General features: G+C 42.7%; 1 protein-coding gene across 4 annotated transcripts in view; it reads left to right on the top strand.

Moving 5' to 3' along the window:
- Positions 1-5,792: 5,792 nt before the first annotated feature.
- nlgn2a (neuroligin 2a) overlaps positions 5,793-24,902 on the top strand; it is a 190,435-nt gene continuing 171,325 nt past the window's right edge. For all 4 annotated transcript variants that reach the window (XM_075451575.1, XM_075451577.1, XM_075451573.1 and 1 more), the window contains exon 1: positions 5,793-6,868. The gene's annotated coding sequence lies outside the window, so the exon portion shown is untranslated. The remainder of the gene's footprint in view (positions 6,869-24,902) is intronic.

Here is a 24,902-nt window from a genome sequence, read left to right as displayed (position 1 = left end):
GACGAATGAAACATTGGAAACTGTGAGCAGTCTGCCACGTGATAGGTGATGACTGCTGGCTGAGGGTAGTAGTGTGGCCGGCGAAGCGGGGAAGCAAAGAGTGGAGTGGCTTGATGACTGATTGGCGGGCAGGCACAGGCAGGGAAGCAGGTGGGCATGTAATGATCCTGGGTCACAGAGAGACAGGGATTAGTCTAATTAGCAAAAACAACATGAGTGTCAAAAGCTGAAAGCGCACATTAGAAGTGGTCAAGGATCGTGATCTTCCGCATTGCATGAAACAACAATCTGGAAATGAGTGGATGAAGAACCTCGCTGATGTACTGCTAGGGTTGATGAGTGGATGGTTTGCAGGTGTGCATGCTGATCAGCAATCAGGGAGCTGGAAGAGTGAGAAGAGCACCATGCCCACAACACAGACACACACACACACACACACACACACACACACAAACCGAGAGAAACATGAACAGGGGAGCACAGGCAACACGGCAGAATTTCAAATGGTAGGTGTGTTATTTCCCACAGATGATCTGATACAGCTCTAGATACATGGTGTATGATACTACGGAGCCCCTGAAGTGCCATTGGTAATGTTTTTTTAATCTTTTGCACACAACATAATAACTTGTGGGTACAAGATAATAACTTGTCTGCATGAGATTATCTTCTTGTGCACACAGATTAAGAGAAAAAAAAAAATATCACCAGGAATTCAGGGGCTCTCTCCTTTGGTGACTGCAATGGACAGAGAATCTTTAATCAAGCGTTACTTCAGCATGGGGATGATTTATCAAGCCACTGACAAGACTCCAAGGGATGATTGGCAGTTGAGAATGATCTTGGGATGTTGTGGTGTAAATTGCCTGCAATATACAAACATCGAGGATGCTATAAATTTTATAGTTTTTCAACTGGAAGGCCAGGAAGTAGCACCCCTGTGGTGAAAAATAACCATATTATCTTGCAATCACTAATAAATTAAATGACTGATTTTTGTTTTCCAGTACCTGCAAGGCTGCAATTATGCACAGATAACAACTAATTCAAAGGAGCACTGATTCCACCATTGTGTTCTGTTTGTCAATGTTTTATCATTATTATTGTTTAGATTGACTTCTAAAGGCTACTTGTATTCGACTGGACCCCTAAATGACACAACTCTGGAATATCATGTTTTTATACTGAACGATATAGTGTGGTCCAATGCAGTTTGATCCAGTTCCCAACACTTTTTTTTTTTTTTTTTTTGTTTTCAAACAGATATCTAATAAAAGACAAGTGAATCGTGTGAAAAGTGTTTATTGTTACTTCATGGCACACGAAAAATACGTTTGATAGCTTTGCTTGTCTTTGTATTTTCCTTTGATATGGAAGTTTGGCACACAAACACAGTCTAGTTGATATCCTTAACCATGGCTCTGCTCAATGCATCATGTGACAAAAGCCGTCACTGACAGGCCGCGACTGTTGCAATAAATTGGGCATAGATTGGGCATTTAAATTCCATTTGACCTTGGTGAGTTCTAAAAAAAGTCTTCAGAATCTGTGTCTTAATCTTTATCTTGTGTGCAGTTGTTGTTTGACTTGTGCCGCCTGAATGAGTTTCCAGGTATGCACCATGTTGTGTGCTTGATCAATACTCTGATTTTTGTCCAATGTTTCTTCCTTCTTTAGAAAATGAAAAGGATTTCCAAACATTGCCGTTTGATTGGGCATCGTAAACTTGTGGGTTTTGTTGGATATGCTGTACTTGTTTCTAAACTTGTGAGCAGTGATAGTAGGTGTATTTGCTGCTTTTGCTGCTAGATGCACTAACAGGACAACTGAGGTTTGGGTCGCTGTTTGAATGGTGTACAGAGTAAAACATGAAATTAATGCACTATAGTGCACAGTTCTCACACTGACTGTGCAGGCTCTGCAACAAAACCTTAGTCAACCAACTTTTAAGGGTTAGAGTGCCCCTTCAGTTGTGAATGGACGGCATTTAGACTACTTTTCTAGACTGAGACCATATCCGTACCATGCAGTCACAGTTCAATGAGCACATCAGGGGGCAATGCTCATAATAAATAAAGTCAAAACAGATGCCTAAACTAGCTAATCCTAAATGACACTGAGTTGAATTTCGTGAGCTAAAGCTAATATATGAATATTGAAAATATTTAACATCACAAAAAAAACGTCACCAGTTTCTGTGACATGTAACTTTGGTTTTTTTTTTGCTCACAGTTTAGAGAATAATGCTAGTATGGGCTACTAAGTAACATTTATGATCTTTGATAATGACTCAATCAGGCATCTGTCAATAGATACGTCAACAGAATTGTAAGACAGAGTGAAAGATATCCCTTTGTTGAGTAATTCTAAGTCATTATAAATTGCCATATCAAAGCAGAGCAGGGCCTTTACCTCAAAGTGACTAACAACCGCCCTGGCTTTGCATTATTGCTCCTTTGAACTACACATTGTTTAAGCTGTCACTCCATCCCGTACTTGCCTTGTACAAAGCATCATCAATATCTATTTCCGAAGACCCTCCACAGAACAATGGTGTTCTAATAAATAACCCACCCTTCATATATAACTCCAACCTGACAGTGACAAGTGGGGATCTGAAAGACAACATGATAGCAGGGGCTAAAGAGCACGGTAGGAGGGAGAAATGCTGTAAGAATACCACTTACCGAGCTGGAGAACAGATGCTGCAGACTGTGGGGTAGAAGGAGAAGGGAGAATAAATGTGAAGCTTGAAGGAATTTGAGAAACATCCCCTGTGGCAAATTGTGAAGTAAAGAAGTAGAAATCAAACTAAAGAGGAATCGTGGTGTCAGTGTAACGGCTTTAAAGGTGACAACACAAAAGGATGAGATGAGGGCACAGAGGGGAGCAAGAAGGGAAGTATGATTTTTAACAACCAGTCGCATGCTAAATGATTGAAGGAGAATTACTGCTGTAGGATAAGGAGAACGAGCACATTTCAGCTAAAGTCTTTGTGTCATGAAATTCTTTTACTCCTCCTGTTAAGATACAGCTGCCCTCCAACTCCGCTAAGGCCTAGTCTCTTTTCCCCGAAAGAGCTTTGTGAATGAAAAGCTCTTGCCATGCAAGTTTATTTATTTATTCGCAATGTCTTAGCAAACCATCCATTATCTATACCGCTGAATCCGTCGATCGGGTGTCTTAGCAAACCTTTTCTTTTAATTAGAAAAGATGATCTGAAACTATTCACTCTGTATGTACACAGGAAAACACAACTGCACAAAGTAATACATGATTATTTTTCTTTGACAGTTTATCTGAATCACAGGGACGGAGCAGGCTCTTGCAGCTTGCAAACACAGAAGGGACTGTAGGTATGCTGGCTCGGTTGGGTTGCAGGGAATTAAAATAGGAATAGAAAAATTAGGCTCTCTGTATACTCTGTAGGCCCCAGCAAAGGGATAATGACTTTATGAGAATGCAAAGACATATCATTGCAAACACCTCCAAGCCAACAAATAATTTGATTGTAATAATGCAGAATGTAGGGGTTGTTTCAGCCAGCCTGTTAATGAAATATTGAATCCCTGGGCATACATATGAGTGATGATGGTTTGAAGTCTGATGGACAACTGAATTAGATGCCTGCGTTGGGACTCTGCAGATCCCACAGGACCCCTCGCAAACCTCGGAGGAGGGGATGGTTTTAACGTTTGCTGCAGGCAGCTGTTGGCAGTCAAAAAATGAGACGCAGTACCCAGTTTGGCACCAGCTCCAGTAGTGTGTGAAAGATAGAATTGTGTTTTTTACTGCATTAGACAAAAAAAAAAAGATATCCAAAGAGACTGAGGGTTTTTCTTTCCATCCATTTCCCATGTAACTATGCCGTAGGAGTGAAACCAAACAGTGGCTTTAGATGGGGCCCTTTTGTGTTTTTCGCAGCCACTTTTCTTTAAGTAGTCAGGGGTATTCAGTTGTTTGCACCTTCAAGGAGCCGTGGTCATTTCACAAGCTTCTATGAAACCATGCAGTTTTTTTTAGTTTTTTTTTTAAAGTGCCACTTTGCTCTGATGTTATTTCTAGACCCACCACAGTGAGTACATAGTAAAAAGATACTTTGGGGCCCACGGGCCCCTGAGCCACATTAAGTTGCCTTTTGACTGCTAAGTTCTGCTGAACTGCAGTAATCGAGCACAACCAACTACGATAGTGTTCTGGATGGAAAAGAACATACACAAATAAAGAAATCCTCTGCGGACCAGCAGCCCCCTCTATGGCTGCAACAAGGCGAATGGTTTCTTAAACCGCATTCATTTTGTGTTTGCGTGTGCGTGTGTGTGTGTGTGTGTTCAGGAAGGGACACATTGCATGTGTTACTCTCGGCTGCAAGAGACCAAATCGGACCTTTTAGGTCATAACACGTGTGTTTGCCACACCGTATTAGTGCAGTCCATCAGTGACAAACCGCAAGGAGTTGTGGGAGGTGAATGTGTGTGAGCGTGTGTGAGTGTGTGTGAACAAGTATATCTTGATATGGGCTCAGCTGTCAGGCCTCCCTAGCGGGCCATTACCTCTGATGCCTGGCCAGGGTCTATCAAGTGTAGGACATCAACATCACCCCTGTACATGTAGAAACACACTCACAGGCCTTCGATCTCCTCACCTTGGTCTGATGGGATGTCACTGTGGGAATGCACATCTGCTAGCAAAGACGATTTGTCTTGAAGGTGCAGATCATACCCCTGTAGCAACCCCCCCAATCTCTATCTGCCTCATCTGTGTCCCTCAGGTATATGAGGGGTCGGAAACTAAAAGGCAAAATGGGCTGACGTGATGTTTTGGCTGATTTAGAACAGCTGATTCCACACACAAGTGGAGAAGCAACCTGTTTCTTTACCTTAGGTTTAAATGAGGGAGTGAACGAATAGCAAGGCATGGATGTTAACTAACAAATCGTATCTAAAATGACAGCTGCATGCTGCCTTGAGGGAAACCGGTGTCTTTTGGATATATCCAGGTGTGGTGCTTATTCGAGTTCAGCTTAAGTGACGGCGGACAGTGGCAGGCATAGATGGGGCCGAGAGATTTTGCTGGAGCATTTTCCTCTGTGGGCTCGAAAATTCCTGGCAGGCTTCAGCCCACCAAGTGTGGATACATGGCTCTGCAGTGGGGTAGTGACTGAGGCAGATGTTTGGCGATGTTATGACCCCAGTAATAAGACAGACATGTGGCTGTGTTGTATCCAGAGGAGCAGGTGCTGCCACCACACTGCTATTACCATCTGCGCTGATGAGATCTGGGACACAGCAGTGATGGATGTTAGATGGTTATTATCCCTTAAAGTAAAATGTAAAAATAATAATTGTGCAATCTGGTGGAGTCAGCAGCCCACTAACATTTTTTTCTGTAATACATATCAAATGGAAGTTGTGTTATTAAGGAGTGTAATCTTTTTGTGTATTATATCACTTTAATCATCTGTGGTTTGACTCCAAATTTGGTTTAATCCCTCATTTGGTACTTGAAATACGGTTTGATGTGATTTATCCCCGAACGATTTACACTCCAGTTACTCCAGCTGACTGTGTGGACAAGCCAGGAAGAAAGAGAAAACTGTATGTCGTGTGACAGAACAAGAGATGGGCAAGATGAGTTTGGATGAATGGTGAAGAAGTAGCCTAATGAAAAGACACCAGGTGGTTGAAGGAAAAAAATGGACCCGTATCCCTTTAACGTCCTCTGACGTCACGTTGATGCAGATCCACCAGGCTGGATGCGAGCGGAGCAGAGGATGAGAGGGATGCCGAAAAAATGAAACTCCTCAGCACTCATTTTTCAGCCCTCTGCGGGAGAAGACTGCGACCGAGCCGGTGGTAGCCTATATAGGCTCCTAAACTGTGGATTTACACTGAATTTTCACCCCTGAGTGCGAGTGCTGTCAACGCCACGGAAGCATCGGTTAATGCAACACATTTTAATAGAAAAGCGACCATATTGAGGTCAGCGGAAAGCGTTGTCAGGGCGACCAGCTTGCTGGGGAGGACACTGCGGCGCGCGCCGGGTGAAGAGCGTGCCAGCGTGCGCGTGCTCGCAACGGCTCGCTGAGGCAGTCACGGCTCCCACACAGCAGCAGCAGCACCAGCATCGGCAGCATCTTCTCACGAGACAGCCGGAACACCGCGCACTGTGCGTCCGCCTTTCGGGAGGTTTGCACCGTGACTTCAGTCGGTTTAGGTTCTCTTTGAAGGAATTTATCGTGGATTTATCGACGACAACTCAGAAAGAGTGAGAGAGAGGAAGAGGGGAAAAAAAACCGCTCAAGAACTGAGACGCTCACACAGCTGAGATCATTGGTCGACACAGGTGATACTTCCAGGCTATTAAATACACTGACACACGTCCGGGTAATGAGGGGGTGTTTTGTCGTTAAATAACCCCCTTGTAGCCTGAAGGAACATTCTTCCTCTGACCAACCTGACAGCCCAGAAATGAATTAATTTATCGTCCTGCTGGAGAGGACCGAGCCGCGTCAAGCCGAGCTTCCCCTGCTCCGATGGGGAATCATACTATCCCAAGCTGTTTGTGGTGTCTTCCGCTGTAGAGCAGCTTTGTTTTTGGTCCCCAGTCACGAAGTCCCACCTGCCGGCCCGACTGGATTGAACCAGGTAGTGCTGTAGAGGTGGCATTCAAATGATTTTTTTATATCATTTTTTTTCAGTTAGTTTCCATTAGAGAAACAATCACTTTTATGCTGCCGTGACTTCCCCCCCGACCACCGGTGAAAGGTTTAGTGAGGAGGACAAGGAGAAGAAGGGCACAATCTCAGGAAGAGAAGCCCAGTGGGAATCTGGCACCCTACCATCACCAGAGAATCACCAATGAACAGGTAGGCTCAGACTAACACCGTCAATGCCACAGAGGCGATGGTTACTTCCAGGAAAAAGCAACAACAGTAGTTATATGTTGTTTTTTTTCTTTAATTTTTCTTGAATTGTGCATTTTATGTGTTGGAGGGATGTCACAAATGCAGTCAGAAGATGTTTCTTCACCAACAAATGTGTGTGTACATATATATATATATATATGTATGTGTGTGTGTGTGTGTGTGTGTGTGTATTGGATGGGCTGTCTAAATGTTTTGAATGTATTTTTAGGTATGGAGGTAGGTTACATGCTGTCAACAGTGAAAATTACACATTTGCTTGGACAAGCAATCAATTTTGCACCAGATTATGGCGTATGCAAGCATGCCTTGTGCATATTTACCGTGCGCTCACGTCAGACCTGCTGTGAGGGAATTAATGCTGGGCAGCCTCTCCTATATATAATAAATAAAACTGAGAAAATGTATCCGCTGTACCATTAATGAGGAACTGCTCCTCTGGCAAAATGAGGGAAACAGAGGCTGCTTTCAGTCAGGCTGAACCCATCGCCGTGTCCTCCAACAAGCAGAATTTGTAGCTCGGTTATCAATCAGTCTTTGCAAAACATGGTGGGCATTGTACTTTCCTTAATTGTGCATGATCTGGACGGAGACTGAAGTTAATCGCAACAAATGGGGAACTTTTGCAAGCAATTCAGAATTTGTTGCAGACAAATGACTCAAATTATGCACACGCACTCACAAAAGTCCTCCTTCAGCAGCCGAATCATCCCTCGACTTAATATAGGCATCTCTTCACTTGGTATTTTTCCTCAAAGACCCCAGGAAGCGCCATGGCCATGAGAACATATTCCCCTAAATGCTCCCCTCCTCACGCAGACGCACAGCAAGAAGAATGAGGCGCATTTATATGCTGCGGCTGGTGCTGTGGGGCATTTGGATCAGCAGGACCCGCTAGATGATAAAATTCAGCAGGGACAAGAAGACCTCTGTTCTTATCTGCGGTGACGAGAAAGGGAAGGCAGCTCTGCTCAGCTCAGCTTCTGTCCTTGATTTAGGCAGCTATAGTCTGTCCTCTACACATAGAAGTGGGGGAAATCTCCTTTTTTTTTTTTTTTTTTTTTTTTCTTCTATTGGAGGCAAAGGGAAAAAATGTTCCACTGTCCTTGTGCTAAACAGATGCCGTCACAGGGGAGTCGTTATTTCTCTCAGTGAAAACCTTCTGGAAACTTTGAAGACCTATGGAGATGTTTAAACGGGATAAAAGTGTCGCGCCAAAGCAGTGTGTTGAGGGATTGCACATATTTATGTAGGAGAGCAAGGGGCACACAAAAAGAGGGAGAAAAATGGAAGAGATGGGGAGACACTGGAGAGAATTCCTGCTACGATGCAGTACAACATCTTCACTCTTTGTCATTCAGTTTTGGAGGTTGATGTCCAGTAAGCTTGCTAAAAAAAAGAAAAGGTGCCCAAGCAAGGAGAGCTGCACGTACGACTTCATGTGCGTCCTTGTGGAAGTTGGAAATGACGAATCTTTGTCTGTGTGCCTGCTAATCAGATGCATGCAAAGCCAACGCAACCATCGCTCAGTGCCATCCCCGCGGGGCAAGGTGCAGTGAGGCTGGAAGCAGATGGAACAGAGGGCTTCAAAGCTTCAATGTCGCTGACGAGATTGATGCCTTATAGCCTGGTTCACTAAGCAGTCAACAGATTCAGTCGGGTGTAGTGACAGGGTTGGATGAAATGGCCGTCAGAATCACACTTTTACGGGCCTTAAATGTCAGTTTAGTGCTGCTAATTTCATCCCGGATCGTTTGTGTAAGTGACAGCAGGTTTCCCAGTGGGTCAGGATGTTTTCTGACTGTGCAGAGAACACGGCTCGGTGCTAATTATAGCCGAGACCTGTCATCTGTGTACAAAATCTTCAAGATTATGACAGTTGAGGCATTGACTGTGACTCATCAGATGAATGTTGGCAAAATGAAAAACCCCTTTCAAATGAATTAGTAAAGCCAAGTCTGGGTCCTCGGGGAGGTGTTGTTTATTCCTTCCCTCTGTTGGGAGAAAATAAGGAGGGAACCATGTTGCGTGTGTCAGTCATAGCTTTGTAATCGTGGAGGGATATTTCCAGGGCTGCTGGCAGAAATTTATTTCCCCAAAACTGTGAATTTGTCTTGAACTTTTCAGCTAAGTTGAAGGTCTCCCAATGAGAAAGCGTACAGTTACCGGTTGCGTAATCCTCAGAATATTGAATAATTGTGGCAACAGGTTTGCACATTTATAGGATTTTTTTGACCTGGAGCACGCTGAATAAACAGTTGATTTATGGAGGCAACAGAAAGATCTCTCCATGGGATCGCTTGGGTGCCGAGTTAGAGCGGTGCATCAGGGAAAAATTGAATTTTCATGTGGAAAGAAATGGTTACTTTGGAAAAATTTGGGTAATTTTGTAGAAGGGCGTACCTGCATTAAAATAAACACCATGCTGAAAAGTGCCTTTTCATTTCCAGGCTATAAACTCCTCCAGCGCTGCATGCTCTGTCAGCTGCGTTTGCATAACACCATTGAAGCTGGAGCCTCATGGCATAAATGTGGGTCTTTGTCTCGTCTGCGAGGATTGTGCAACGATATGTGTGTTGCCATGTAGCAAGATGTTGCAGGTGAACGATGCCATCGCGCACCAAAACATGGCGTTTGAATGTCATCGCGCAACGAGAAATCTTGGATGGATGTTCAACCTGAATGTCATCGTAGGCTGTGAATATGTATATAGAAAAGGGAAACGTGAGTGGAAAAACGTGGTTATGGTGCAGTTTGGGATCCTTTGTTGTGAAACGGCAATTTTTGGTGTTGGGGACCAGTCTAGATATGACACTTTCCACCATCGGCTCGTGTTGTTTTTGTTTTCCTCCAGTGTGAGCTAAATTGGTTCTACCTGACAGGAGCCTCGGCTGTCACTTGTTTACGAAAAAAAAAAAAAAAGAAGAATCCACTCGCCTCTCCGGTGCATTGTTTCTTGTTTGTGACGAAACATTCCTTGTCTGCGTTTCCTTTTTTCCTGTTTCTCGCTTCTTGTGCTGTGAATTCTCCATTGCCCTGTTTTTCTCTCATTCCAATTAAAGCTGGTGAGACGGTATAACTTTGCATCGGGTGATCTATTTTTCAATGGCAGATCTTGCTGATTGACAAGAGGCTGCTGAAGCTGTTCACCATGGGAATATGCCTCCCCTTAATTCTCTCTTGAAAATTAGTTCCCTTATGTGTAGGCTGCTGCTTCTCTATCTATCTATCTATCTATCTATCTATCTATCTATCTATCTATCTATCTATCTATCTATCTATCTATCTATCTATCTATCTATCTATCTATAACAATATAATATAAAATGGATTTTGAACAACTTCCCTCCCTGCCAAAGACAGTATTCTTTAGAGCATATAAACCCCGCAGGACCCCTTTATTGCCTTTAATTCTCATTGATGTTATTATTTTTTTTGTCATCTCCATCTATTTGAGACCGACTCATTCATTTGGTCCAAAGTGGGCCTTGCTGTTTTTTTTTTGTTTTTTTTGTAAAGAGGAACTCCTTTGTTGTGTCGTTGCTGTGACGACACCTTTTTGGAAGGATAAACGTGGTTTAGCAAGAAATGTTCACTTGGTTTGCATGCATCTTTCACCAAGTGGTCATGCACACAAAGTCCTGAAAATTTGTTTCTTAAAAAACAAAACAAACATCACCACATGAACAGCTTCAATGCCTAAATCCCTCGAGGCTGCATATTTTTCATAATAAAGACCCAATTACAATGTTCTCAGACTAGAGTCTTGAAAATAAATTTTGATTTGACTATTTTGTTATATGCAAAATGAGGAAACCATGTGTGAATTACTCTGGCTGGGCAAGAAAAATCAATTCAATCAATACGGGCACAATGGCTTCATTTTCTCATTGTTATTTACAATTGTTACATGTGGTAGTTAGTAAATGCTATGTGTCCGACACTCCTCTTCGATAGTTATGAAAAGATTAAAGGGGAAGGTCAGTTGAAACAACATTTTTCCCTGTTTAGCCTCCTGGTATCTCTGTTTGGTTTAACATTCATAAGTTGCTTTCGGACCAAAACGGCTCTTAAGAGTTTGATGATGGTTATCATACTTTCATGGAAATTTTTCTCTGGTTGCTTTGGCACCAAAGATGGGAACGCTGAAGTGATTTACCAGCCACCTGGCAGTTCATGTAGAAGTCCAAATGACTTAATGGTTCCTCATTTACAGACAGGCTCAGCAAACCATGGGCTCCATTGGTGATCTATTCCTCTGTGTCTAAACGTTTTTAGACGCCAACGTTAAGTACTCTGGTTGATATGGGCAACATTTTTCCAAAGTTCTTGTGATGGCAGGTTCTGGTGAGGTATTCAGACATTCACCAGTCAGCCTGACTGGTCTGACTGGTCCGGACAACATGAGTGTCGGCGTACAGCTTTGTCACAGATCGTTCCCCTCGTATTGAGAAAGCTCAGACTCTAAAGTAGGATTTTAAAAAAAAGATCCCGTCAAGAGTTTTAGGAACTGCGATCAGCCACGCTTCCTGTGGCGAACTGGTGGAGTTGCAGGATGTTAAAAAAAAAAAAAAAAAAATGAAACAACTTAGTATTAAGTTGATTTTAGGACCACAGCAAAAAAGGGAACAGCTGTTTGATATCCGGTAACATCTGCCCCTGTGCTGCCTCTACCAGTCACCTTCATATTGCATTTTGTGTACATGCATAGCTTTAAAATGCACAACTAATACACTCCGCTCCAAACTGACTCAGGATACACAAGGCGGCCGTCATAACCGTGTGTGTGTGCAATTAAAAGCAAGTATATTTTTGACCTTCAAGGCTTTCTTTGTCTTTGTTCTTACCTTTTGTCTTTGCTTGGCCTTTTTTTTTTTTTTTTTTTGTGGCATGGTGTTTTTATTTATTATTTGGCTTTTTTTTGTCTCTCCCTCACTCTCTGGAAGCAAACAGTGTCGTATTGTCCCCAGTGTACTCATTAAGGTTAGATCAAGGTTGGACTCTCTCTGACATGTAGTCGAGGGAGGGGGGGGGTGGGCGACGACTTTTGTTTCCTTTCCCCCATCCCCAGCCTGAACCACGCTGACTACCAGCCAAGATCAATGAACATTTACTCCTCTCTTTTCAACAGACAGAGATGAAAACCAGTGAGACACGGTGTAATAATAATAATAATAAAAAAAAAAATTAATTGGCCACCTCTGGGCCTTCTACTTAAGTTTGAATGTGCAGGTGGGATACAGCTCAACGTCACCTCTCGTACGATAAAACCTATAAAGATTAAAACGATTGAGTTATATATGTATATTTTTTTTATTATTATTCATTTATTGAAAAGATAATAAAGTTGCAAGGCTACAATGGGATTTCATGCTTTGACATTGCACAGTTGAATCCTGAATAGAGAGCATGACACGGATTTGATGGAATCAGCAGCAGTTGGGACAGCAACAGCCCGGATTAAATACATCCTGCTTTCTGGCCAATCAGATTGACACGACAGTCAGAATCCATGTTGCTTTGAGTAGTGAGGCTCAGAGGCTCATCCCTTCGAGCTGGGTGACTTCCCTCTATTTCTCTGATCCAGCTATAGGAATTCCACCTGTGTGATTGATATTTGTCCTTAATACCGTTCTGCAGTCCTGTCCATGGGTTTCATACGTGCACATCTCAGAACAATACAACTTTGGTGATTAATGTTCTTATGAAAGCATTCTTTTTCTTTTGTTCCCCTGTGATTAGGCATTAGATTCACCACTCTCTCCCACACAACTCTGCAGTTTATCACACCTTGGGCTGCCTTTTTTCATCAATGCGTTCATGGAGAAATGGAGTGACTCGTGGTATTGACAGCATCTCAAGGTCAGGAGTTGCCACAACCTTGCGAGCACTTGATAGTAAACCTTCAGCATCGCAAACAAGCTCCGGGTCAACGGGCAGGTGGAGACAGGCAGGTTGCCATGCTGTTTTTTTTTTTTTTTGTCAGCCTTTTTACCCCAGACACATAGAGAGAGAGGACGAGAGAGTGTGCTCTGAAAGTCAAGTGATCACAGATGTTGCTGGAGAGATCGAAAACCGTGCAGAAAGTAAGTTGAAGAGCAGATAGTTTCTGAAAAAGCAGGTTGTGAAGGATGATACTGCTCAGAACAGAGAACAGCAACATATCTACTTTACACTTTTTATATCCGCTAAATGCTACTGGTTCCCTTTTATTGCACTTGTTGCACATTTGTATGGGCTGACATGCCGCCCCATTTATTACTGTGAGCTGTCAGCTGAAGCCCTAACAACTAGTTAGAGAAGGGCCAGTTGAATTGGTAATGTGGGCAGAGGAAGCAGCAGCAGTAGTGGCTGTTTTGGCCAGCATGTTCAGCAGGCTGAAGTGTTATCACTGTGGCTGCAGCGTATATCGATGCAGGCGGTTATAAAACACACACGTTTTGCTTCTTCAGCTGACACACACACACACGGAGCTTGGGTCTCAGTCATTCAAACATAATGAGCTTCCACAGTGACATAGCTGGTGGCTGTCCCATAGTACAGGCTTGGCTGTTATTCATTTGACGTCCATCTGCTGACATAAGTGACTGTGGGTTGTGGTGGTCGGAGTTTGAGGCATGGCCAGAGCTGCCAGCTAATGGCAACACTTGAGAAAGCAGAGATACCGGGGTTGGTGCTGCCTGGAGGAGCTGATGGGCTGTGTTCAGCACCGTAGTCGCCACCGTCTCTTCTGCTGAGAAATGTAGGGTTTGATTAACTAAGCTGGGCGGGGCAAGTTAGCGTTGGGATGCAATAAAAAAAAATTATCAATGTGCTGCCGAGCATGTATAGTTCTGCAGGTAATCTACTAAAAAAGCAGAAAATATTAACTCGATAATAACTACATCAGTCTGCCTATGGCAGCATTTTGGGAGCCTATCTCGTAAGGCCGCAGATGCACTTTATTTGTAATCTTGCAAACATAGTAGGTTGAAGGCAAGCGCATGCCACTTGATGAGTTGTTGAAATCGTTCAGCTTGGGTATTTGGCTCTATTTAGGTCAGTTTGCCTGCTAAAGAGTATTTTTTTAATTAAACGGTTATTCATGGTGCAGGACCATGCAGATGAAGGTGAGGCAGCTCCTGGAAAAGATACATCCTGGCCTTATACCGTCGACAATCAGCCAACGGGGACACATGTGGTGCCTTTTTCATATTTTTCAAACCATTTCTCATGAGCCATGCCACACAAACCTCTGTGATAGGTGGACAACAATCGTGTGATTCTAACCAAACATTGCTATATTTATTGAGTTAGGTAGAAATAGACTCAACTGGCAGCTGGATTTGGTCTTTGCAAAGTGTTTCAGTGCAATTTTTTTTTTCTCTGTTGTCGGTAATGCAACAACACTTGGCTCCTTTTGGGTCTTGATAGCTTGGCGTATCCTAAAAAATCAAGGTGTCTTAAAAAGAACTGCAGACCGAACAATGAATAGTCCAAAACAGATTTCTGTGGTGTTTATTATCTGATTCCTTTTTCATCCTTTGTGCTACTTTCCTTGAGACTTATTCTCATTTTTATTCAATCCATTCTCATGTAATGGTAACTCGAAGACATTAAGGGTAGAGCAGCTGGACTTTGTCGAACACCACAAAAAAGAAAAGTTGAGTGTGTTCTCTTATTAATGCAGTTTAAGGTTTCATCTCATCTCATTTCTTCATTGGGAGATTAAGATTAACAGGCTTCCCACATTCAATGTTGGTCCTGACAGTAGTTTTTAAACAGCAAAGTTGTTACTGTTAAACCATAGAAGTGTGTGGGTTTTCTTTCAGATTTTTTTTAATTTTTTTTTTTTAGAAAAATCTTTTCAGATTTTCACCTCGATAATTTGTCCATTTGGGTTCTCTGAACAAACAGCATTTATTTGAAGTATTTCTGCGTGCTTTCCACCCCCAGTTGATGTGTTGTTAGACTGCTAGGCTTCAGCTTTACTGATGGCAGACGCTAATGGTAAAAAATGAGCCTGCGCTTATGAAATGAATTAGGATGTCTCTTATTTGACAGGCTCTTGCTTGATTCTGGTCTTGTGTGTGTGTGTGTTTGGTTCTTATGAGGGGAAAGCAGCGGCTTGGCAGTGATGAATGAGCACAAGAAAGGCAGTGTTACGCTTTTGCACCCGGTGATGCTGAGCAGATGATGATCGTCACTGTTGTTGTCAGGATCAGCAAAGAAAACACCTTCAGTTTTAACAGGGACACGTGCACACATGCATATGCACATGCACTAAAGAGCAGATACACTGGAAGACTCGACACACCCATCTCCTTTTTATTAACGTTTCTGTTTTGTGTTAATATTTAAGCATGTGGCAGGTGTCCTCCATCCTTTATAGCAAATATGGCATTGTGGGTGAGTCGTTCATCTGTGGCTCTTCAGATTGTCTCCCAAAGCCGAAACAATTTCCCTGCTGACAAGCTGTTGAAGGAAAGAGGGGCTAAATTCCAATCTGCGGATCACCCCTGGGCCAAACTTCCCCTGTGAGCGGACTTTTAGCTGACTATATTTTCAGAGGTAGCAGCTCACAGCACTGGGAACATAAATGTCAGTATTCTGACTTTAAGTTTGCGACCCTCAAGCTAAAGTCTCTGTGAGAGTGACTCACGTTTCCTGCGCCCTTCTGACTGAAATTTACCTGAAGACTCAGAAAGATGGAATAAATGTGCAAGGACATTTTAACATGTTTAGTAGATTAAACATTTTAATCACAAAAGGAAAATTGTGGACTTGTAATGAGTATCTTGAGAGCACGGTTTCGGATCAAGAACGTATAAGCAGCTCATAAAGAGTGGAATAGATCATGGGAGGAGGAAGAAAGATATGATCTTGTCACTTTAATTAGCCAGGGTAAGGGAGTGTAACCTTGAACACACGCTAGTGCTAATAGCTAATGAGTGGTGAGATTGCTTTGCAGGGCTATACGTTCGCGTGGATAATCTTTAAGTGGCAGAATGGATTGGGGTGGGGTTGTTCATGCTAAGACGTGGGAAAAATAACCAACCAAAGCTCCCACAGTGCCAACATGAAACAGTCCATTTTTCTTCAGGGACTTGAGAACACTGTAAGTAGGGAAACAGAAGAAGACACTGTTGGTTGGAGTGCCTGCAAGTCAGCAGAATATCCTGGCCCTATTTTTTTTATTTATTTATTTTTTCAAGCACTCCCTTTCTCTCCCAGCTTCTTTAGAGAATGAACACGTTTCAAAGGATCCTGTCAACTGTGGACGTGCTTTACATACCCGGGGATAAAACGGCGCCAGGGATGTGCTTTGAAGGGGATCTTGACCAGTGTGTGCACTCCTGTCTAGATTTTGTTGACAATAAACCTGTTAATGGATTTTCTAAAGCTCTCAGAAAAACTGAAGCATAGATTGTGTTCCTGACATCTTGTCACGGTGGGAGTGATACTGATCTCAGTAAGTGAGCTGATGGTTCATGACCGTCACTAACATAAAGAAATTTCTATCAGAGAATCATTAAAGCGTCCCAGTCAATTCACTTAAGTACACAAGGGAATCGGAGTCCTACTGAGGGCTCTTCATCCTCTAAATCTTGAGTGTCCTCTGCGTCTACTGTTGTCACCCTCCTAACCTCCACCCAAATATCCTTTCACCCTCCTTATTTCTTTGCCACTACTTACTTAGGGCCCTGTCATCTCCATTTTCTCCTCTCGCCACTTAATTAACCCATTGATCACGACACTCACGAATTAGTCCTGGAGAGGCCCTCATAGAACACTCTTTCCTTTTGTTATACCACTCAACCGTTCAGAAAGGGTCCTTGGGCCTCCCAAAGCTGTTTCATTATCAAATGCATTTTTCAGAATTTCAGTTGATTCAGCTCCTTGTAGATTTCCAACGGGGTTGTGATGGCAGGAGAACATGGAAACAGGGAATCAAGGCAAGTACAGATCAGGGAGTTGGGTTCAGGTCAGTGCTGTTCATGTACAACCCCTCTATTCATTACGTTCATTCAAGAGTTCATTCTTTTCATGACCCCCCCACACACTTGTGTCTGTGGATGTTTCCCCTTTCCTTCCGTCTTTCTCTCTTTTGCTCTCTGTCTGACCTGTTCTCATGAGCAGGGTGCCAGACGCCTACTCAGAATTTGCCCAATTAGAAGGAGCTCAAAGATCATCACGGAAGAAGGGGCCTCTCTAATGCTCAGTCCTCTTCGTCCCTTGACTCTCTTTCCTGTTTACATCTCTTGTACCTCTTAACAAGTTCCTGCCTATCGTCATTCCTTTAGTCCCTTCACTTGTACCACACATTCTTTCCCTCATGTCTCTTCCTGAATTCCCTGACAGCCATTCTTTCAGAAAACCTTGTGACATTCCCTCTGTGATTTAATCCCCTTCACTCTTAGGCGGGCACAGCCCTCATTTCTAAATGCTTTGGAAACCCTCTCCCCACTCACCTTTTAGGTACTGGGTTGTGGGTGAGGATATTTGAGTTCATTTTAGCCGCATGATTATTCTGTCCTTGTTTAAAAAATGTGCTACACAATCATTGCTGGGGCTTTTTATTGAAAGAAATGGGTGCTGCTCTTCCCTGTTTTAAATGATGACAGGCTTCGGACAATTTATAACAACATGAAATTTGCAGTGTAGCGGGTTAGATCCTCTTAAGAGCTGGTGCTGTTGGACCATAAATGTAGGGCCCCGTGCCTAACTACTGTTCATAGTCTTGGCTCTGTTGGCTAGAGTCGAATATAAAGATGTTGCAACAATAACTTAGTCGCAATGAATCCATCATGGGATAGAACGTTCTCAGCAGAGACGGATGAAAATGGTTTTACTCACTTCTGCAGTGAGGTGGGTTTGCTGCTTGGCATTTAAAGCTCCTCTTGGTGCTCCATTAATACCGTCAGCGGGAACCATTTGGAAGGGAAGCTGGTCGGGCGCTTCGTCACATTTTTGCTGCACTTCAGTAGCAGCTCTCCAAGGGACTGTGGATAGTGGGATGGGACCTTGTTGTGTCCCGTCTTGGAGCCCACACACACCCACTGTGGGGGAGCGCTCACACTTGCAGGTGAAGAAAACAAAGGATGAGGCAATTGCAGAAGATGAGTAGTAAGCAAAAACATACCCTGAGACAGTTTAAAACTCCTAGACATACAGGTCACACTTAAGAAAATTAAAAAATCTGAGCTTCTTAATAAGTAATTGAATTGGCCTGCTATGTGTCTTTTTGTTTCATTTCCATTACACCACCATTTTCCTGCTATTTTCTGCTCGATTTTCCTTGTAACCCAGACGCATGGAAGTCAATCTTTTGCCTCTGAAGAAGCAGCTCTTACAGTAATAAAAACAAATAGAAGCAAGCACCATCCCCTGTGGCCCCCTGCAAATATAAAGGAGTCAAAGAAAGTGAAGATTCAAAGGTACAGAATGCCTGCAGGGCTCGGAAGAGCTGAGCGTGCCCAGGGGTGTGATGAATGGATTCCTTTCTACTCATCTGGTGGCCCACTGTTGCTAAGGCTTGAGGGAAAAGATTCTGCAGAAGACTTTTTTTTATAAAATTTCTTTTGCATTTGTGCCATGGGAGATCCAACTCATGTGGTAATTTTCTATTCATTTATCCATCTGAAGTGTTTGTGTTGGTATCGAAACGGGAGAAAAATGTCAGCATTTGAGTCTGAGTTTCAGCATACGATGAGAATGAGGTTTTTATGACCTAATGTTATTCTCTGTAGGAATTGGAGAGCCTGAAATTCTCCAGAGGAGTTTGTGTGTGCGTTGCCTGTCGTTATTATGCTGTACATTGCAGGACCGCAAACCCCTGCAGGCCCAGACTGTCACGCACACATTCTAGGACACACGTGCATATTATACTCGCCTGAGGCATATTCCGCTACAGCTGTCATTACGACATAGAAGTAAATATGTTTCAGCGAATGATCTGATCTGCCAAGGGCCCCCTCCAGCTCACGACTCTTCTCTGTGCAACTGTTATGTTAAAGTTAAGTGCTATTACATTTAGTCTCGTCAAAGCCCGGCTTCAAGGTCAGCCATGACAGAGAAGGGATTTAGAGTCGACGCTGAGCAGAGAACAAGTTTAACATTGTGGTTTTACACAGATAAATATGATTCCCAAAGGTTCTGCATATCAAGGTCAGAGATTATGCTGTCACACGTGGGGGTGGTGGGGGAGGGAAAGGAGGGGCAGGTGCGATATTTTACTCCAGCCCAACTGTATCGCCTCGATGACGGAATCTAAAGAGAACAGGTCATCTGTCGGCCCACTCATTCAGGATGTTTGCATGCAGGATGATGTTGCGCTGTAGGAGGAATCTTCTTTACAATTCACATTTACAAGGACATTGTAAATAAGCCTCTTACAATCTTGATTTCCATTGAAAAGCACAGGTGCTGCTCATGAACCCAGTGGAAATTACTATATTTCTGAATACATGAAAACATCGTCAGTCCTTCAAATGGATTTAGAGAACAGTTGTTTATCCATTAAATAAGTGAATGGTTAATGCAAACCTATATCATTAGCAATTTACTCATTATGACCCAAGGTTTTGTTTACAAAGCCTTCAAACATCTGAGGGTTATGAAGAAGTGTTTAATAAAGCCTTTGAAGAAACTGTAAACAGGAAATAAAAAACTATTTTAGAGACTAAACCGTATGCATTTTTTGTGAATGAATAATCTTTGTCCTCATACCGTGTATATATAATAAAATGTGTTAAAGTAACTATTATTGAAAGCGCATTTTTTATGTTCATTAATTTTTTTTCGTTAACAGGAAGAAGTCTCATTGAAAGCAAAGATCTCTCTTGCTTCAGCGCCCTCGCTGAGACGGCAGGAACAAAGCAGAGAAAGACCAGCTCGGCTCCTCTAATTTCAAAGAGTTTTGAAGCTGATTGCACAAAGAGGGAGCAGCGCATGCTAGATCCGGTTGTAATGGGTTCATTTGGAAGAAGAATGAGATGTTTTTAGTGTAAATGGTCGACCTTCTTTATATATGTATGAAAAGAACGGCGATTAATGAAAGTCGGAGCTTCACCTTGGTGAAGTAGATCTTTTGATCTATTTTAGGCCGTGGGAGAATTTTGATGAGTAAAGCAGAAATATAAAGGATTTTAAAGGGTTTACAATAGCCCCTTTCACACTGCGACCCGCTACCTTAGCGGGTCCAAATTGCACCTTCGACCCGCGTCGAGCAATGTGAACGCTTGGCGTGTCAGGGTGACCCGTGTCGCCTGAAGCCGAGTTCAGGGGGTGTGGCCTAGTGGCAGAGCGTCACACGAAACACATAAAATGCTGGGCGTGTACAATGACGTAGGCACAAGCCATGGGTCGGAGGTAGGGTTAAATACACCTGTCTGCATCAAATTTTTCAAACAAACGATGGCGGAACACCTTGAGATATCGTTTATGCAATTGTATATGCAGTTCATGGAGATGTTGCTTTACGGTGCGTGGGAAACCGCGCTGTCCCATCTTTCTCGCCAGCCCTTCCAGCAGAGGTCCATCCTTCACCGTCCCCGAAATGTGGTAAATAACGTCCTCTGCTCGGGGGCTGAGGAGCTCGCGGACCTCCTTGTCTCCCCAGTTGGCCATCTTCAAAAATGTCTCAAACTTGATGTAGGCTAAAACAGAGTAAAACTTGTCCTCACCTGTCGCTGTTGTTCTGAATCAGCTGTCCATTCTGTCTTTTAAACTCCTCACGTCACGCCCACGTCCGACCCGCGTCGATTGCGTTCACATCAAACTCGGCTCGGCAAAAAGACTAGGGTCCGACGCGGGTCGAAAGGCGAGTCGAGTTGATGCGGCAGCCAGGGTCGGCAGTGTGAACGCAACAGCGGACACGCTAAATTCGTGAATTAAACCCGGGTGTGAAAGGGGCTAATGTTTAAAATCAAACCTCCAGATTCAAGCATGCTAAAGGGATGCCTACGTTTCTCAACTAATTTGGACTTTGTTTTTAGTTTAAGCGGACTTGTTTGGTTTGTTTTCTTCACTGATTATGAGCCTATTAAGTCTTTCTTAGTGGCCATGAAATGTATGACGTGAAATCCCAATGAGAAAGCATGGTATGTCTGTTGGGTTGAACAATTGTAGTCAGCTGGAAAGGTTAGCAGCCAGAGTCTGACTGATTTTTCTGACTGATGCACTATTGGACCTCTCAGGGAGCAAGACTATGACAGTGTTGATGCAGCATATTGGACAACATTTTCCATTTTCTACATGCTGTATATGCAAACAGTATGAAAGCAATGGTGATCTTTTCTGATATTTATTGTAAAACAAAGCATTTCACAAACGTGCTTGCGTTAGCACTGTTGAGCTTTTTTTCTGCATAGTCTGCTGCTTGCACTGCAGACAGTGCTCCGAGTGTTGTAAACAGTGGGTTCAGAATCATGTTATCACTATTTCAGAATGATCAATATTTCTATTCTGCATTGGGTTTTTTAGGGAAAAAAAAGGTTTCTTTAAAATAAAATCTGATAACGTGACCAAGAATTTAATTAGAAGAACCGTCACTGTTTTTTTTTTTTTTAGGCATCACTGGAAAAGATGGCTTAATTGAAATGACTGTCTTTAAAACATACAGTGTTGCGCTTTGACTTCTGACTATCCTGCTTAGAAAGATTTTGTGACGCAGGATTCTTTAAAAACCCACAGCCTTCCACCTACCGTACCTTGATCCCCATCATTATCCTCAACCTGGAAGCAGTGAAGAGCTGGTAAATTATGACTTGCAGTCAGCCATCATCATAAAGCTCTATTCAGCTGACGCCAGCCCGACAACCCCAGCTGTAAGTACTCAGCATCAGAACAGGGGGGAGGCTTTATTTCATTGCACTCTTCTATAACTGTTCTTGGTTCATTCTCTACATGTCTGTGAATACCTGGCCTGAAAATGCTCAAGTATTTGATTTCTTATTTGCCCTGATTCTCTAGTTCTATCTATATGTAATTCTCATTTCTTTTGTTATGAAACGCATATTATTACAAATGTGAATCAACTTTGTACAATTTAAGGTACAAATCCTCTGCATTTAAGCCCAAATAGTAGGTTACGCAGCACACCTCTGCTGCCAGGGTGCACCTTGTTGAACGCACTAAAGCTGAATGAACTCGGTGTACTGTGCGATATTAACTGATGCATGATGAGTACAGAACCTGAAACAAGGCAGGGACCATCATTCATTTGTGTGTCTGTAATGGAGTGTGTAGCAGATTATTGCCAGCTCTGTGCACAACATTCTGGATGTGAGGCGCATCAACACGTAAATACAGACTCGTCACACGAAAGCATCCTGGACACATGGAGCAAAAATACAAGGGGAAGAAAATCATTTTGAATTTGCTTTCCGTGTTGTGGAGGTCATGCTCACACACAGTTCAAGCATTACCTAAGTGTTTGGCAACCTCAGCATTTTCACCTGGCTGCCCTTTTGGAGCATGCACAGGGATGTGCTGACAACTCCTACGCACAGAACTGCACTGAGCACAATAAACTCATCCAAACTTAAGCAGATAGAATTACTACACACATGTAAGGGTTGATGTCTTGCATGATTTGCTTTTAAAAGAAGACCGCGAGTAACTTTCACCATCACAAGTCGCAGCCTTTATTTGACGTTTGGCAAAGCGTGAGTGAAGCAATTCTGGCTGCTAAGAGTATTTTGATCATTTGTCCTTTTTTGCCGTCACTGGTGCGCTCGAAGGTTCCATCTATTTTCGTGGATTCATCTGTATTCGGGGGAGTTTGGGGATGTGTAGCTCTGAGAGAACTCTGGTCATCGTTTAAGACACTTAAAATAATGAAGTTTACATCTTCTGAAAGTGATCCGCTGTTTTGGTAGCAATGGAGTGACAGTGACATTCACAAAATATCTCCCATGGGATGAGATGCTGGAATATCAGATCGGCAGTCATTACCTGTGCTTACACATGATCAAATGAGTTGTTCCGTCAGAATAAAAATGCCTTATGGAGACAGGTTAATCTAGTCCAGCTCAGTCTGAATAATCGACAGGAAAGTGTAACCATATACACATTTAATGTGATTGTTTGTCTTGTTGACATAAGTATGTTCTCTCTGCATCTGAGCCACGAGGGGCAAATGGGATTTTTTCCAAGTGCAGAGGCGGTATGTCGGTAAATCAATACTTGTCTGTGATTGACACAACACATCTGTTAGAAGATTGTTTGACATCTTGGAAAAAAAAACTTTGACAGTGTCTGGATTTGAAATAGTCATGAGAGCTCCCAGCATTCTGCACAGCAGAATTGTAGAAGATGGCTGTACATCACATTAGAAAGTGGAGTGGAGCTCTGAGTCACCTGGTCTGAGGGCCATATAGGCTTCTTCGTAGTTTCTGAAGGATTGAAGTTAGTTTGGAAATTTTCTTTCCGTTCCTGACCAAGCCAAGAACTTTCTTCAATAGGTTCCTGGTGTTTGGAAAGACAGAGTGAAGTGAGCCACCGAGGTCTGCTCTCACTCCGACAGTTGATGGATAGCTCTGTCACACTGTGGAGCCTGTAACAGCCAATTTGTCCACACACAAAAACATAATGGAGTCACAGTGAAAGCTCAAAAATTGAGAGCTTTGCTGTTCTTTCTCATGGGGTACTATCAGGGCCGTAGCCAGGATTTTGGAATAGGTGAGGTCCATGATGCACGCGCATAGCGTGCGCCGAAATTTTTACAATATATATATATATTTTGAATTAAATAGTTTTTAATATATAGCCTACATTTATGTATATGTACAATATATATTTATATTTTTTAATGTATTTATTAAATTACAGGTCACACAAGAGTTGTATTGTTTAAATGTCTTTTAATTGTATAAACCAGCATTTATTTTTTTAAATGTACTGTACTAAATTTAAATTTTTTTATAGTACACCACCATGTTTTTAAAGAATATAGGGGGTAATTTGAGTTTGTAGAATATGGCGTGCTCTTATCCCGATTGTTTGTAGGCTTCTTGGGTTTGGGTGCTCTTTAGTCCAAGGTGTTGTACATCCAAGTTCAAAGAAATGAGAAAAAAAGATTCTCTGACTAAGGCACTCCCAATTAAAATGTCTTTATTACTTGACAAGTCCTACTTGGACATCTTAAAAAACAAGGCCCACGCGTAGCGGCATGAGTGCCTTCTTCAGGGCAGTAACACAAAAGAACAGAGTAGTGCATTTGTTAAGCTCATATTTTATGCAGCTGATGGTGTCAGTCTGTCTTTTTTTTTCTCCACTGACCAAATGACGGCTTCTTAAAAACAGTGACTTATCAAATTGCTTCACAAAGTTGTCAAAGAAGACATCATAGCCTACTCATAACTCATTATGCATAGGCTACTGTTTTAAAACTGTTGGCTTTGTTGCGCCCAAGTGCTGCGCTGCGCAGGCTTAATCACTTGCAATGTCTGCTGAATTGCGTTCTCTTCCACGAGTCGCACCACTCCACTCGCACAGGCAAAAAAACGAAAACAAAGCCCATGGATGTTAACCACAATCTGCAAAGCACGTTTCACAGAGGTTTTGAGGTTTTTTATGTTTGATTCAGTTGGGCATTTTTGGCGGTCCAAAAAAACAAAAAAAAACCTTGGATGAAATAAGGGAGGTCTAAACCTCGCTGTCCTCTAATGTCGCTACGGCCATGGGTACTATTCATAAGACACGATGGCAAACCTTCACCCAAACTAATCACTGATGACGGCGAAGGAGAAAGTCCGAAGATGACTTCCTCTAGCCACACCCTCCAACCTCCTTACAGAAATAGTTTAGGATGTTAAAAGTGGAAAAAAATACATTTAATGGCTGTGTGCAAAATGCTTGAGCCTTTGTTGTGCGAGTGCTCCATTTTTCAACATTACACTTTCTGCACTGAGATTGTATTGTTGGAGACAGAAAAAGGATGGGACGGTGGGCCATTTGGTTTGTTGTATGGTTACAAGGAGCAGCAGAAATGCAA

The sequence above is a fragment of the Odontesthes bonariensis genome, chromosome 19 (assembly GCF_027942865.1).
Source record: "Odontesthes bonariensis isolate fOdoBon6 chromosome 19, fOdoBon6.hap1, whole genome shotgun sequence".
Classification (NCBI taxonomy): domain Eukaryota; kingdom Metazoa; phylum Chordata; class Actinopteri; order Atheriniformes; family Atherinopsidae; genus Odontesthes; species Odontesthes bonariensis.
Note: the sequence above shows the minus strand (reverse complement) of the source record. Positions and strands in the feature narration are given on the sequence as shown.